The sequence below is a fragment of the Felis catus genome, chromosome D1 (genome assembly GCF_018350175.1).
Source record: "Felis catus isolate Fca126 chromosome D1, F.catus_Fca126_mat1.0, whole genome shotgun sequence".
NCBI lineage: Eukaryota > Metazoa > Chordata > Mammalia > Carnivora > Felidae > Felis > Felis catus.
Genome location: NC_058377.1, coordinates 111,771,862 through 111,787,063, shown reverse-complemented (window position 1 = coordinate 111,787,063; position 15,202 = coordinate 111,771,862). Strand labels below are relative to the sequence as shown.

At 60.5% G+C, this 15,202-nt stretch overlaps 1 long non-coding RNA gene across 1 annotated transcript; it reads left to right on the top strand.

Annotated features, from left to right (window-relative positions):
• The first annotated feature begins 1,680 nt into the window (after nucleotides 1-1,680).
• Nucleotides 1,681-9,531, top strand: LOC123380670. Its single transcript, XR_006586742.1, has 4 exons — nucleotides 1,681-2,617; nucleotides 2,775-2,836; nucleotides 3,493-3,701; nucleotides 7,547-9,531. It is a non-coding gene; the product is annotated as an uncharacterized LOC123380670 (long non-coding RNA).
• Nucleotides 9,532-15,202: the final 5,671 nt, after the last annotated feature.

Sequence of the window (15,202 nt, the reverse complement as noted above, 5' to 3'; positions counted from 1 at the left end):
GGCCGAGGGGCCCCGGCAAGGCTGGGCAGAGAGCTCAGCGGCTGTGCGGTGCAGGCAGCCCGGGAGGAAACAGTTCGACCTGGGGACAACCCAGCCTGGCCTTCCCGGCCGGGGCTCCCGAACGTGGCACCCTGCGCCCCGCGTGGACACAGGAGGCCGGCATTGGGAGCGGATCTTCCTCCAGGGGCTCGACCAGCAGAGGGGCCCCGGACTAGGCAGGCCGCCTGCCTGCACTCCCCTCGGGAGTCTGTTTATTTAATAAGCCCTGAGACGGCACTTAGGAGGCCAGGCCCTGTTCCAAGCGCTTTATAAGTATCAGCTCTCCGCAGCTGTGCTGTCATCACTCCCACTCTACGGATGGGGAAACTGAGGCACAGAGAGGTGAAGTCAGTTGCCGAAGCCACGCGGGAGGAAGTGTGGAGCTGGGCCCGGCATCCAGGCCTCCTTCTCCGGAGTCTGTGCTGAAGCATGTGCTCTGGGGTGGAGACCCCAGGATTCCCGGACATCGGCCAACCGAGCCCCATGTCCCGATTCGAGCCCAGGCCGTGATCCTCCTGGGCCGAGATTTACTTCCTACTTTTCTTCAACCCAGCTCACTTCTCGGTAACTTTTTGACTATTTTTATTTTTTCAATTGTGGGAAATTGTATAGGACATCAAATTTACCATCAACCACATTTAAGCGCACAGTTCAGCGGCGTTAGGCACACTGCTGTGCGGCCGTCAGCGCCATCCATCTCCAGAACTTTCCGTCGTCCCAAGCTGAGCCTCTGTCCCTGTCAGACACCAAATTCATTCCCCATTGCCCCTTGCCTGACGCCTACCATCTGCTCTCCATCTCTGGGACGACCCTAGGGACCCACTGTAAGTGGAATCATACAGTTTTTGCTCTTTTGTTTAAAAAAAATTTTTTTAACATTTATTGTTGAGAGACAGAGACAGAGCATGAGCGGGGGAGGGGCAGAGAGAGAGGGAGACGCAGAATCCGAAGCAGGTTCCAACACAGAGCTGTGGGCACAGAGCCCGACGCGGGGCTCGAACCCACGGACCGAGAGATTGTGACCTGAGCCGAAGTCGGACGCTCAACCAACTGAGCCACCCAGGCACCCCTCAGGTGTATATCTTGGTTTTTTTTTTTTATTTTGTTTTACATTTATTTATTTTTGAGAGACCGAGAGAGACAGAGCACTAGTCAGAGAGGGGCAGAGAGAAGAGAGAGGGAGACACAGAATCCGAAGCGGGCTCCAGGCTCCGAGCTGTCAGCACAGAGCCCGACGCGGGGCTCGAACCCACGGACCGAGAGATCGTGACCTGAGCCGAAGTCGGACGCTCGACCGACTGAGCCGCCCAGGCGCCCCAGGTTTTGTTCTCTTATGAGTGACTGATGCCATTCGGCACAATGTCTCCAAGGTTCGCCCATTTATAGCACGGGTCAGAATTTCCATGGGGCGCCTGGGTGGCGCAGTCGGTTGAGCGTCCGACTTCAGCCAGGTCACGATCTCGCGGTCCGTGAGTTCGAGCCCCGCGTCGGGCTCTGGGCTGATGGCTCAGAGCCTGGAGCCTGTTTCCGATTCTGTGTCTCCCTCTCTCTCTGCCCCTCGCCCGTTCATGCTCTGTCTCTCTCTCTGTCCCAAAAATAAATAAACGTTGAAAAAAAAATTAAAAAAAAAAAAAAAGAATTTCCATCCATCTTAAGGCTTATCAGACTTATTTTTACGGAACCCGGTATTGCTACCGGAGATGGAAAGGTAGAATCATCGGCCGTAAGCAGAAGGTGCTGGCTTAATAAAACATGATAACAAGGCAGCGATGTGCGGTCTGCCCAGAGGCTCCGCCCTGGGGGCCCTGAGCTTGACCAGGCGACCCTCGGTGGAGGCGACCGACCAAGCCGAGCTTCCTCTACGACATGCTCCGGAAGTCCGAGAGAGGAGAGGACGGAGCTGTGTCCTCACCACGGGCTGCAAAGTCCCTGTGCCACCTAAACTGCTTCCCTTTGCACCGAAAGTAGGTTTGCAGAACGCGGGTGCTGGGGGTGCCCCTTTTGGGGAGATACCAAAAATAGCAAAGGCCGCTTCTGCGCACGACGAGGGTTTTCGGGCTGCCGCTGTGGCCCCCGTCGCATCGGCTGTCTTCCCGTCTGGCTGCAGGAGGGCAGCACCTGGTCACGGAGATGTCGGGGGACGTAGTCACCCTGGAATGACACGTTTGCTCTATGATTTTCCGCCTGGGTGGTCTCAACCGTATGAAGGACGGGTTATCACCCCTCCTGGCGGCTGAGGAAACTGGTACCCAGAGAAGGGGGCGCAGCTGGCCTGAGCCCACGCCGCTGGCTGGTAAGTGTCCCACCCAGTCCAAAAGATTCTAGAACGTTCTAGTCAAGTCCAGAACGCTTTCCACCGCACCACGCCGACCTTCTATTTGGACCCAACGCAGTATGACCAGGGCAATAAAAAGGCTGTGGGAACAATAGAAAAGCCATCGTACTCAGTCCCTTTAATCGGCTGTGTCCAAAATCCGGCCGCACTCCTTGGCCTCTCCCCCACCTTCCGCTTGTTTGTTTGTTTGCGGGACGAAGGAGCAGAGGGCCTAAAGGAGACGCTCAGCTCACCGGCTTCCAGGTATGACTAACATCCTGTGGCCTGTTTACAGAGGCTGCCTATATGGCTTGAGTTTTGCGAGTTAGACAGACACTAATTAATGGTGCAAATATTTACGCTCAGTGCCCCATCAAAGAACAAATACGCAGCCTGGGTTTTGTTTGTTTTCTTTTTTCAGAGTAAACACCACCAATGCCAAGGCTCTTGGCAATCGGGCAGAGGTGACATTAAGGGCTCCAGGTATGTTTTTCGAGTTATTTGAAGACGGGAGATTTACACACGAGGTCCTTTCTATGATCCAAGGCGGGCGGTGGAGCCCCTCCCTGCCCCCTCCCCCTCCCCCGAAAGGCCGAAGGAGAGCTCGGTCTTTCCTCGGTGGAGACTATCCAGCTTCCACTCGGGAGTCGGTGGCAGAATGCCTCTCTAGACAGAAGGATCGCTTTACGTGGAGTTCGGTTTTAAGATAAAGCAGTCAAGGAGGCGGTCGGGCGGCCGTCCCTCGGGGGAGTCTGCGTCTGGCGGCTGGGGTCTCATTCAGGTGCTTTGCCAGCAAAAACCTGAGACCTCGCCATCTGATCGGGCTGCTTGCCTGGCGAAACGGCCCATCAGGGGCTCAGGACACCAGCCCCCAGGAGGAACCCGAGGGCGAGTCTCGGAGTCACCTGGGCAGTTTGCGCACAGGAGAGCGGTTCTGTGCCCGGGCCTCACCCTTTCCTCCAGTGCGGGGCCGGGGGATCAGGATTCCCAGGGAAAGCAAACACCGGGCCCAGCTGCCCTTGGGGACTCCCGCTGAGCTGCTTGAGTGTCCCCTGGCGAGGTCGCCTTCCTCCTGCAGCCACAGTATGCAAATGACCACAGCCCAGAGAGGACACTGTTCAAAACCCTTCTCTCCCCAGGCTCCCGAGATAAATGAGATAAACGCTTTCCCAGACTTTTGGAGGGAATCTGAGAAGGAAAACTCCACCCCAGTTATCTCCAAGGGGCCCAGAGCCCCAGGACATTCTGCCCGCAGGGGGCCCTGGGCGGTCCTGCACACAAAGCCACCGTTGCCTCCAGGCACAGTCCTGAGGTGGAGTCCTGCTTCCACTGTCCCTAAAAGCAGAGGGTAAGTGCGTGTCCCCAGGCCACCCTTCTCCTCCCCTTAGGATGCCTTTGATTGAAAAGTCTCAACCAACGTCCTCAGGGTCCTCAGGCTGGCTGGCTGGCCCGGGGGCGGGGGGGGGGGGTGCTGGGGAGGCGGGCTGGCCTGGGCTCGGGTCCCCGGGGTCCCGTGTCACCAGACAGGCTGTGCCGTGTCCCCTCCACCCCTGCTCGTCCTTGTGTCCCGCATCCCTGCTCAGTTAGTGGTGCACACGGGCGCTCGGGGCAGCAGGGGAGAGTAGGGGGAGCGCGGGCCGGGCTGGCTGGCCCGGCGTGGCCCCTGCAGTCTCCCCAAACGCAGCCTCCTCGTCTCATCCACCGTCTGGGGGTGGCAGCAGCATGGAGCGCCCATCTCTGGGGGTGGGGACAAGGGCGAAGTGGACCCGAGCAGGGAGCCCCCGGCCCGGCCGCCTTCAAGCTCTCACTGTGAAATGACTAGGAGACGTGCCAGTCGGGGCCCAGCAGCGAACAGATGGCTCGGCCACGGGGGGTTTGTATGAGTCCATTTGCCGTGTAACAAACACCACAGCTGGGGACTCACACAACACACCCGGACTATTCCCCATCCTGGAGGCCGGAGCCCGAGGTCCAGGCGTGGGCGGGGCCGGGGCCTCCCAAGGCCTCTCTCCTTGTGTGTGGACGGCCGTCCTCTCCCTGTGTCCTCACGGGGTCGTGCCTCCGCGTCTGTCTGTGTCCTGATCCCCTCTTCCTACAAGGACCCCGTCTCACGGGATCAGGGCCCAGCCCCGTGTCCCTATGTTACCCTAATCACCTCTGTAAAGTCCCCGTCTCCAGATACGGTCACGTTCTGGGGTGCTGGGGGTCAGGACTCCGGCACAGGAATCTGGGGGCGCGATTCGGCCCCTACCAGGCTTAACGAAAGGACAGTTTACAGAGGCTCGGGTCAGGGTAGAGGGTCGGCAAAAGGAGATCAGGCCTCCCCCCATGCTAGCAGCAGGGGGGCACTGTTACCGGGAGGGCAGGGGCAGTGGAGCCAGGGCCCCAGGAGGCTGGGCCGGGGACTGGACTGCAGCCCACGGGCCATGGGCCGCTTGCTGGAGCGGCCGGAAGAATAGCCTCTCAGCCGTCTCTGTCTTCCCGTCCTCTGTTCTGATGACCGAGCGTGTTTGGAATCCAGAGGGCGACAGGTGGACCCACGAAGGCCATCTCCCCCTTGCTGCCCCTTCTCCCGGGCACAGAGCAGGGCCGGGCCGCGAGGGAGCTGGGGACACACAGCGTATGAGTGCTCAGACTCCAGCCGTGCGCACAGCTTCAGAACCCAGACGAGCCGGCACGAATGAAAACCAACGCGGGGGTCGACCCTGCCAGCCCGCCGGTTTCCAGTGGGCCCTCCCACGATGTGAGCCACCCCTCCTGGCGGCCGGCCGGCCCCCAGCTTCCCGCAGGCTCACAGGCAACGCGGCCCAGCGCCTCACTCCCCTTCCCACTTGCGGGGGACCCTTTGGGTGGGACGTGGGTGGACACAGAGCCCAGGCTTCAGCCGGTCTTCCAGCTTTGGCTCCCGGGCACCATGGCCGTGGACACGTGACCCCGGTGTGGCCCATCAGACACGCCCGGGGACGCTGGGCCCCCGGACCGGAGACGGCAGGGTCGGGACTGTCTCAGGCCAGGGGGGCACTGCCAGTGGCTTGAGACGGCACAGGGTGGGGCGGGACACTGGCCCTTCCCTCCAGTCCTGCCTCCCACGGGACCGTCCCTCACGGTCTTCCCCAGAGAGAGAACCGCAGGCGATTTCTGTCGCTTGCGGCCCGGGATCCTGACCCACGGAAAGCGATGCTTGCGCTCACGCCCAGAAGCCTGCTGGTCTCCGGCATCTTCCCTCGGAGCCGCCGGCACGGTCTTATTTCCCTCTTAGCTTTGGCTGCCGGGGGTCTCAGGGAAAATTGGGGGCGCCGCTCGGAGCAGGTGTTTAGGAAAATGTGCGCCCCCGCAGGTGAGCCCCACGTTCCTCAACCCAGTGCCAGGCCAAGAGCGTCGGGCGGGGGGTCCCACCGACCCCTCACCCCCGCCTGCCCTTTGCCAGCTCAGCGATCCCAGGCAAGAGCTCTTCCTCTCTGGTTCCTTCTGCAAGATGGAGACCCATGGAGCGCCCGCGCCCAGCGTTGCCATGGCGAGCGAGCGAGCGAGCCCGCGACAGCCGCTCAGCAGGTGCCGGCTGTTAATTGCGGCCACTCTTCCCCCGGAACCTCATCTTCCCTGCGCCTCGCGGTTTGGGTGACCCCCCAAATTACTGTTTCTTGTGGGGCCTTAAGACCCCTTTAGAACAACGCGGGACCCAGAAAGCATCCGTTCCGATAGAAGGAACACGCCCGTCTCCTACCGCCGGAGCACATCTCCCTGGAACGGCGAGATCGCGGAATTGCAAGTAGTTTTCATCTGTAATGGCGTCTTCAAGAGCCGAGGGAAAATACTTAGAAAAGTGAAAGACCTCAGGCCATAAATATTTATTGAGCGCGTCCCCTCGTCCTGGCATCAGCTCCGACGCTCTCAGTCGGAGGGCACAGGGCTTTACGAAATTCCTACACGGGAGACAGGGGATAAGCAATAACGTCGTGCTGGAGAGCGAGGGGGTTGGAGGGAAAACAGAGCAGCCTGCGGGGGTGGGGGGAGAGAGCAAGTGGCCATAGGCAAGGGGGGGGTCAGGAAGGGATGTTTGCGTGGCCGCCTGAGGAATCAGGGCAGGGCGTCGTAGGGGCATCTGAGGAGGAGCGTTCTGCGCCCAGGGGACAGCTGTGCAAAGGCCCTGGGGGCAGCTGGCTGCTACTTTTGCAACACGCTTCACTCCCTCGGGAATGCTGGTGGAGAGAACGGAATCCCCTTGGATTTCTGGACCGCGTCTGCAGGATAATCCCAGGTGAGTGTCGATCCGGCGTATTTACACGGAAACATCCGAGCACCGAGCAGCGTGAAGGCGGCAAGATCCAGCCGGTCCGGAATCGCTTTACAGCTCCCAGATGATGACACGTGTCGCGTCACCTGCAGGGCCTCGCGGTTTCCGGAGCCGGGGGAGGCGGGGGGGACGCGGGGGTGTGTGCAAAGCTTCGGCGGGAAACGGGGGCCGTTCATCCGTCCGTGAGGCACTTGCCTCGTGGCCGAATCGGTCGCACATCTCAAGTGCGAGTACAAGGCGTGTGCCCGGATGACCGCGCGCCCGCTTGTCAGGAAGTTCTGGGCGCCACGGCTCCCTCTGCCCGTGTTAGAGAGAGAGGGCGCAGCCGGGCCGGCTAACACTCCGGCGGGTCCCCTCGACGCGCTTCCGTTTGCCCACGGCAGAGGCCACGGGGACCGATCGTCCCATTTCACAGACGAGAGACTGAGGCCCAGAGGGAGGAGCGAAAACCCTAGTCCCTGGGCAGTTGGCAGCACAGTTCCCTGTGCCCTGTGCTTGGCCTCCTTTTTTTAATATTTATTTTTGAGGAAGAGAGAGAGAGGGACAGAGTGCGAGCAGGGCAGGGGCAGAGAGAGAGGGGGACACGGAATCCGAAGCGGGTTCCGGGCTCCGAGCCGTCGGCACGGAGCCCGACGCGGGGCTCGAACCCACGGACCGAGAGTCGGACGCTTAACGGACTGAGCCACCCGGGTGCCCCTGACTTTTCTTAAAATGCCTAGCTTGTGGCTGGCATGTAACTGCCCAGGACAAAGGCTGCATGTCGCTGCCCCCTTGGTGGCTCGGTGTGGCTGCTGTGGAACTAAGCTGAGGTCCGTGGGAACGAATGAACGTGTGTGGGCAACTGCCAGGGAAGCAGAGCACCTTTTGATGCCTTTTCTCTCTCTTGTGCTGGAATGCAGACTTGATGGCTTGAGCTCAAGCAACCATCTTGGGGCATGAGGTGGATGCCTTTTGCTGAGCATGGCAGGGCAGCCTGAGAGAAGGACCCGGGGTGTCTGATGACCTCAGGAAGCCCCCACCAGTCCTGGAATCCTGCAACGCCCACCCCTGGACTTGTCTTGTATGAGAGAGAAGTCACTTTCACCGGCTTGAAGATGACTTTTCTATCCTTTGCTGCTGAGCCCACAGCGGCCTTCTCCTCTATGGGCCGTTGACGCAACTCCCTCATCATGACAGGAATGACGAAACAGCCCCAGAGGGGGGGTGTGATCCGTCCAAGGTCACAGGTTGTTGCATAAACATTTCATTTCAAGCCTGCATGAAGTAACTGCGGACGCAAACAGCCCCTGCCTCCCGAGTGCCAGCCAACACCATGGCCAAGCCAGTTCACGGGAGGACGAATCAATGAGGCCGGTGACGCTCTGCAGCCCTTGGCCACCGTGGCTGCTATCGGCCCAGCTCTGCCCCGGCCTCCCCGAGGACTCGTGCAGAACCTGGTCCCTCCACCCGCCTCTGCGAAATCACTTCCCTGAGGGTCAGCCTCTGGGACGGTGGGACGTGTCATTCTGGTGAAGCTTGTGATGTGGCCGCCCCTGCTGGGATCCCCTTCATGGAGACAAGCTCCCACAGGCCCTCCTCACCCCTTGTCTTGTTTGTCTGCATTTCCTGTGGGCAGAACCTTTTTGGTGACCCTGAGAACATGGCAGCCCCCCCACCCCGTGACTGCCTCTGACCTTCAGTGATCCCGAACCTCGTGTTGGGGACCCCTCTTCTGATGGATGAGGGGTGACGCAGCTCATCCCGGCCACCTTCCTGCCGCCGGGTCTCACAAAACTCCAAGCTGCCTCTTGCTCCCTGTCCTAAGAGCCTGCGATGGCATCTCGTGACTTCTCTTGGCCAAAAGACTGACAAGTTCTCAGCAGTCATGATGAAGGTGACATGGGTGACACAGCCAGGGGGAGGCCCTTCCCAGGTCCAGCATCACACGGTGAGCCTCCCCGGGGACAATGCTGCCGTGTGTGCCCTGTCACACCAGCCGGGCAGACGCGGCACCGGGATCCGGCCCCTGCCCCTTGGCACGGACCCTCCCATGGGCCCCGCAGCCCTTGCTGTCTCACGGCTGTCCAACATCCTGCCGCGGGGCCGCTGTGCATTCAGTCACAAGTCACCTCGTTTATACTAGGGTGTGACTGACCCATACCTGTCGGCCGCTCCCCACCGCAGACGCCGGGGCTACAATCGAGGGCCCTGTTCCTACGGCTTCGTGACAAACACGTGGAGACTGATGGAGGCAGCTGCCAACAGCGAGCGAGGGGTCTTCCCAGGGGATCGCTCAAGTTTAACGGAGCTGCGGCAGGGAGGAAGCCCGGGGGGCTGTGTGGCTAGCATAGGAGTGTCACTCACACCGCAGCCGCTGGACAGAAATCCCACGGAAGAAGCGCTCCGGGGAGAGGCGGAGGCCGGTGTCTGAACCCCCAAGGCACCCGGAGATTTGCGTGCTCACCCCCTCCAGAGGCAGATGGTGTAGACACCCCCGGTTCCGTCCCGGCCCTTCCCTAACAGGACCTTCCAGGCGGCCTCTCGGCTCCTACCTTTAGTTCCACCCCCTTGGTTTTAAGGCCCGTGCATTCGCCCCCAAGATGGGGCATTTCCCGCAATTTCGAGACCGGAATCCGCCCCGCTCCTCTGTGAGTGCTCCCCACCCCCACGCCGGGGGCCTGCCTCGCCGATGACAGAGCTGTGTCACCACGTCTGTGACGTGGCTGTCCCAGGACCACCTCGCAGGAAACGGGGCCTTAGACCATCACGGCGCAGGGAGTTCAAACACTTGGCAACACTTGGTCGCTATTTGAGGGCTTTTCTGTGAACATCTGATTGCCTAATTCACATTCCTCCTCCCTCTGCCTTGACTCTCAGACGCTTTGAGAACAAGCCAAAAATAAAAATTAGTCCTTTTCCAGCTAATTCGTTCATTTTTGCACCGCCTCGCTCTGTCCCTCTCCGCCCTAGGACGTCGTCTCCCAAAGGAGGCTGGGGTGGGGGTGGGGGTGGGGACGGAGGGGCAGTCTCGTCCCAGCTTTGGCCGAGGAAGTCTCTGGAAAGGGAGCTGCCTCAGAGGCTCTGACCGCCGAGCCCTGAGGGGGACGCGTGGGGTGGGGGCGGCCAGAAACCACCTCCCCCTGCCCCCGCCATCAGGCATCAGGGGACACCCCTCGGGGGAGCCAGGGGACATCAGTCGGCCACGTCTTCGTTCACCCGTTCATTCGCTTAGAGATGGAGTGAAGCCATTCATTCATTCACTCACTCATTCACTCACTCGCTTCCGAATCAGAGGACGGAGGGTGGGGCTGGTCAGAAGGATCAAAGTCTTAGACTCGGTGGCCGCATTCCCGTGAGCCAAGAGTTGGGCTCTGTCCCAGATAGGCCCTCTGGCCTGCCTCAAGTGTCCTCCGGCTGGTCCCCCGATGCCAGGAAGGCCCTTGGAGGCCCCCCGCTCCCCCACCCCCGGCAGGGGCCCCTCTGGGAATCTCAGGCAGGACACTCGTGGCCTGGGAACGTGGGGCTTGCCGTTCTCCCTCCCTGAGCTGCGCGGGCCTGGGCCACCCGGCGGGGAGGGACGGGACCGACCCACGTGAGAGTCCCGCACGCCTCGTCAGGCAGACGGGGGCCGCTCAGCACGTGTGGCTCGGAACGGGGACTGCTCGTCGTGCAGGCGTCGAGGCCCAGAGCGGGGAGCCCGCTGGCCTCTTCGGTCTCGGCCCCCCGTCCATACAATGTCCCCTCTTTCTGCACAGGCGCGAGGGACCCACTGGTTCCAAGAGCAGGCTCTGGAGACAGGCAGCGGGGCCCGGCCCCTCCCAGCCGTGTGACCCTCTGGCGAATGGCTTCATCTCTCTGGGCCTCAGCTTTGCCCTTCCGGAAAATGGGATGGAACCCTTACTCGGTAGGCGCCACGCCCTGTGCGTAGAGCAACCTCAACCTCAACCCATTTTAACTGGCGGGTTTCCCTGCCCTTCCTTTGGGCCCGACACCACGACCGACCCCATTTTACCAAGGAGGGCACCCGGGCACAGGGGGGCGAGGCAGCTTGCTCTGGACGGTCCAGCTGGGAAACACGGGAGTCGGGGCCACACCCGGGGGGGCCTGGCCCCAACTTCCTAGGGCCCCGCGAGGCTCAAACGCATCACGGCCTGAAGGCTCAGCTGGACGTCGGGTCCACAGTTAGTCAGCGGTTCCCAAGGGGGGGTGGGGGTGGCCTGCCATGAAGGGACACCGGGCGGCGTCTGGAGACGTTTCTGGGTTGTCGCCACCGAGGGCGGGGTGCGGCTGGCCTCTGCTGGGCGGAGGCCAGGGGTGCTGTCGCACATCCCACCGTGCACAGCGCGGCCCCCACCGCAAGGAGTGGTCCAGCCCCAAACGTCAACGGTGCCGGGGCTGAGAGGTCTCGGCCACGATCACTGCTTTCAGGAGGGGCTTGCCTCCAGAAGGCGCCTTGTATTAACATAGCCACGGTGGGCTGCCCATCCCAGGGGCCGCTTTCCCTGCTCGCGGGCCTGGGCACCGCCTAGAGGCCACGTTCACGGCGACCTAGACGGCAGACGGAGTGTCCAGCCTGGGCTGAGCGGCGCTCCCCGGACCCCCACCCCCGCGGACCCCCCGTGGCTCCTTACCGCCCAGCAGAGGGTGCAGCGTGGTCTCCTCCATCGGAGCGCCTCCTGAGCAGTGGCCTCTAAAGGGTGCCGGCTCCCGCAGCGGGTGCGGGGGAGGGCAGGGCCTCCCATCTCCGCCCTGAGATCTCGGGCAAGGTGGCACAGGCCACTCCCAAGGGCGAGCGGGGTTTGCAAAATGAGTCAGCGAGGCAAGAGGGCTGGAAGCCAGGTGTCGATCGTGGGCTAATCATTAACATGCAGACACTTCTCCGGGATCCCAAAGGAACCCCGGCCACGGCCTCAACCAGCCTTGACCGGGGTCCTGGGGGACCTATCCCATCAGGGCCGGCCTGTTGGCTGCTGAAGGGGAGGGTCGGCGCCCCGGGACCCTCTCCCCGTCACGCACACGGCCTCAGCTCTGAGAAGTCAGGGCCACGGCCCAGTCAGACCGCCCTTCCCTGCTGCCGTTCCCTAAGTGCCTCTTCTGTTCCCCATGCTGTGCCAGGCACTCGACATACATCATCTCCTTGAATGTTCTCCCAAACGATGAGTTGTGTCTTCATCTCTCTGGTGGGGGGTGGGGGGGGGTTGTCCAGTGACAGGTGACAGGCCTGGTCGAGAGCAAGGAGGAAAACGAATAAATCGTTCCTTCTCTGGGGGGGGGGGGGTCTCGCTTTCCACATCTGATAAACAAAACGGCTGTGGTCCCTGCGCTGAGGGCTACTCAGGGGCTTAAAAGTGAGGCCACGCAAGAAAAATGCCAAGCACGGGTCCCCGGGCACACAGTAGCGCTCAATAAATGCTGACTGTGTCCCATGTCACGGGGCCGTGCGTCAAGGCCCAGGACCCTCGCCTGGTTTGTCGCTGGTGGGAAAGCCCGTGGCGAGGGTTGGATGAATGGCTGTCGGGTGACTTGGCCAAAGCCACAGGGCAGGACGGTCTCGGGGCAGGTGGGTCGGCCTCCCAGGGATGCGGTCTTCTGGAACATCGCCTTCGGTCCTGAGATGTTGTTCATCACCTGGGGAAGTGGACTGCACTCCCTGCAGGGGCGTGGGTTTGAGAGCCACAGTGCCGGGTGTGGGGGGAGGGGTGGCCGCGGTCTCCCCCACCGCACCCCCGCCGAGCTGCCCAAGGTTCCAGCAGCAACGCAACAGCGGGCAGGCCCTGCGTCCGTGGCTCTCCTGACCGGAGGAGGGTGTGAGGCTGGGGACGGGCTGGGGGGGCTGGCGAGGAAGCGTGGGGACACGTCCCCCCGGGGGCAGGGGAGGCTCTGGGTCCACAGAGCCTCCTCATGGGTTCCCGACATTTACACGTGTCTGATTATTCACACCAACTGCTAAATCCTGGCCCGCCAACCGCGCATCTTCCTTCATAAACGCGGTCCGCACAGAAAGGTCACCCACGGCTTTATTTTGCAACTCAGTTCTCAGGGCAGAAGAAGACGGCTCACCGACAGAGCTCCGCGGGCCGTGCTGAACGAGGCGCCTCTGTTTTCGCTCAAGCCCTGGAATAAAACTTCTAGGGTCCCCCCCCCCGCCCCCCCGGCCTTTTAAATCATGCCTGTGGAAGTTCAAAGCCGGGGTCCGCCACCCGGAGGAGAGACTGGGTCACCTCTCCGGTCTGTTAGTGTATTTAAAAAATGACGAATGGTTGTTTCTGTAAGGAAATTCTAACCGGCTTCGGGCAGGGTTACTGGATGTTGGGAACGGACAGCACGGAGAGTGTTTCTCCCCGGTGCCCTCCGAGCCTCCCGGCTTCACGGGCGGCTGTAAACAGTGAAATGTAATATTGCCTTATTTGGTCACAGAGCCAAGTTATCACTTGCAGGGGCCTCTCTGCTCTTGACTGTGTGAGAAACAATTAATTCCGAGTCTGCGTCCACCAGGCAGTGGGGGCAGGGGGGGTGCCGCCTCGGTTGGCCCTGCTGGGGCTTCAGAAAACCCATCTGGACGGAGCCCCCCAGGGTCTGGTGCTGCTGGCCCTTTGCACACCCAGCCGGGACGCCGCCCGGGCGAGGGGAGCGTCGGCCCAAATCCGGGGCCCTGGCGGGCTTCGCACCAGACCGGGTGTCTGCGAGCGCGGGACTTGGGGTCAGAAGAACTTCCTGTTTCTTTGCAGTTCGTATGGCACTCACATGGGCTTTAAACACTGAAACTGGTTGTCTTGGGGGGAGAGCAGGATCCAGGAACGGCAGGTGGCCCTGGATTTCTGGGGGGTCCAGCGGATGCACAGAGCGCGGGAGGGAAAGCAGGGGCGGACGTCGGCTGTGGTTGGTGTCACCGGGGTGCCAGGGCTCAGCACCTGCCGCGCATTCTGGACACTGAAGGGGGCTGGCCGGGGCCCTGGGGCTTGAACCCAGGGGTCTGCGACCGCCGCAGAGGGACGCTGCCCGGAGAGCCCCGTGGAAGTTTCCTTGGGGAACCAGCTGCCCGATCCCCCGGTCCAGGGACAGGGGAGATCCTCATGCCCTTTCTGGGAGAGGCTGGCCTCCATGGGACAGGCAGCCTCCCGCGGAGGCCATCTGCTTAGTCCCTGTTCTCCACACGCGGGCGTCTCCCCTGAGGGACCATCTCGGATGGACCGGACAGCGTGATCCCGGGAAAACGGAGAAAGAACACGAAGGGGCCGTGACACAGGTGGCCCAGAGTGGGTGGGTGGCCTGGCACCGGTGGGCCCTGGGCTCTGGCTCCAGCCTTGCTGTGTCCTGCAGGTGGGGCTGTAGGCAAGGCAGTCCTCTCTGAGCCTCGGTTTCCCCATCCATGAAATGGGCTCACCAGGACCTATCTTCGAGGGCTGTTGTGAAACAGCTATAAGATTAAGTATATGCAGAGAGGCCAGTGACACATGGGAGGTGCTAAACTGATGGTGTGGGACTAATTACAAAATTTAATGAGAAGAATTTTCCTAAGGTTTTCACAATATTATTTCCCCTATAGTTAATTACGATCGTGCATAAGGATGCCACTTCCAGGAAGTATCCTAAAGGAAGAGTCCTACCCTTCTGCTCTCCTCTCCCCCTTCCTTCCAGCTGGGATAGAGCCACGATGGCCGGAGCCAGAGCAGCCCTTTTAGACACGAAGCGGCTTTGGGAATGGAATCTTCATGAAGCAGAGCAGCAAAATGTAGGAAGCCTGGGTCTCTGAACACACCCCGGGATTTTTATGGTCCATAAACACACTTCCGTTTTGCTTAGGGCAGTGCATGAAAGTGCCTCGTGAACTCTGATGCGCACTGCAAAGGGGAGATAATGACCCCAGCTCCAATATCCAGAGTGAAGGGAAACTTAGTTAATCTGCTGCCTTTGTTTATTACCTTTAAAATGGGTCCAACAATGGGAAAAGATATTTGCAAACGACATATCGGATAAAGGGTCAGTATCCAAAATCTGTAAAGAACTTACCAAACTCCACACCCGAAAAACAAAAAAACCCAGTGAAGAAATGGGCAGAAGACACGAACAGACGCTTTTCCAAAGAAGACCTCCAGATGGCCAACCGACACGTGAAAAGATGCTCAACGTCGCTCCTCATCAGGGAAATGCAAATCAAAGCCACACTGAGATACCACCTCGTGCCCGACATAGTGGCTAAAATGAACAGATCGGGAGACTCTGGATGCTGGCGAGGATGTGGAGAAACGGGAACCCTCTTGCACTGTTGGTGGGAATGCAAACTGGTGCAGCCGCTCTGGAAAGCAGTGTGGAGGTTCCTCAGAAAATTAAAAATAGATCTACCCTATGACCCGGCTACAGAACTGCTAGGAATTTACCCAAGGGATACAGGAGGGCTGATGCACGGGGGCACTTGTACCCCAATGTTTATAGCAGCATTGTCAACAATAGCCAAATTATGGAAAGAGCCCAAATCTCCATCAACTGATGAATGGATGAAGGAGACGTGGTTTATATATTCAATATAATACTACTTGGCAATGAGAAAGAATGAAATCACACCATTTGTAGCAACA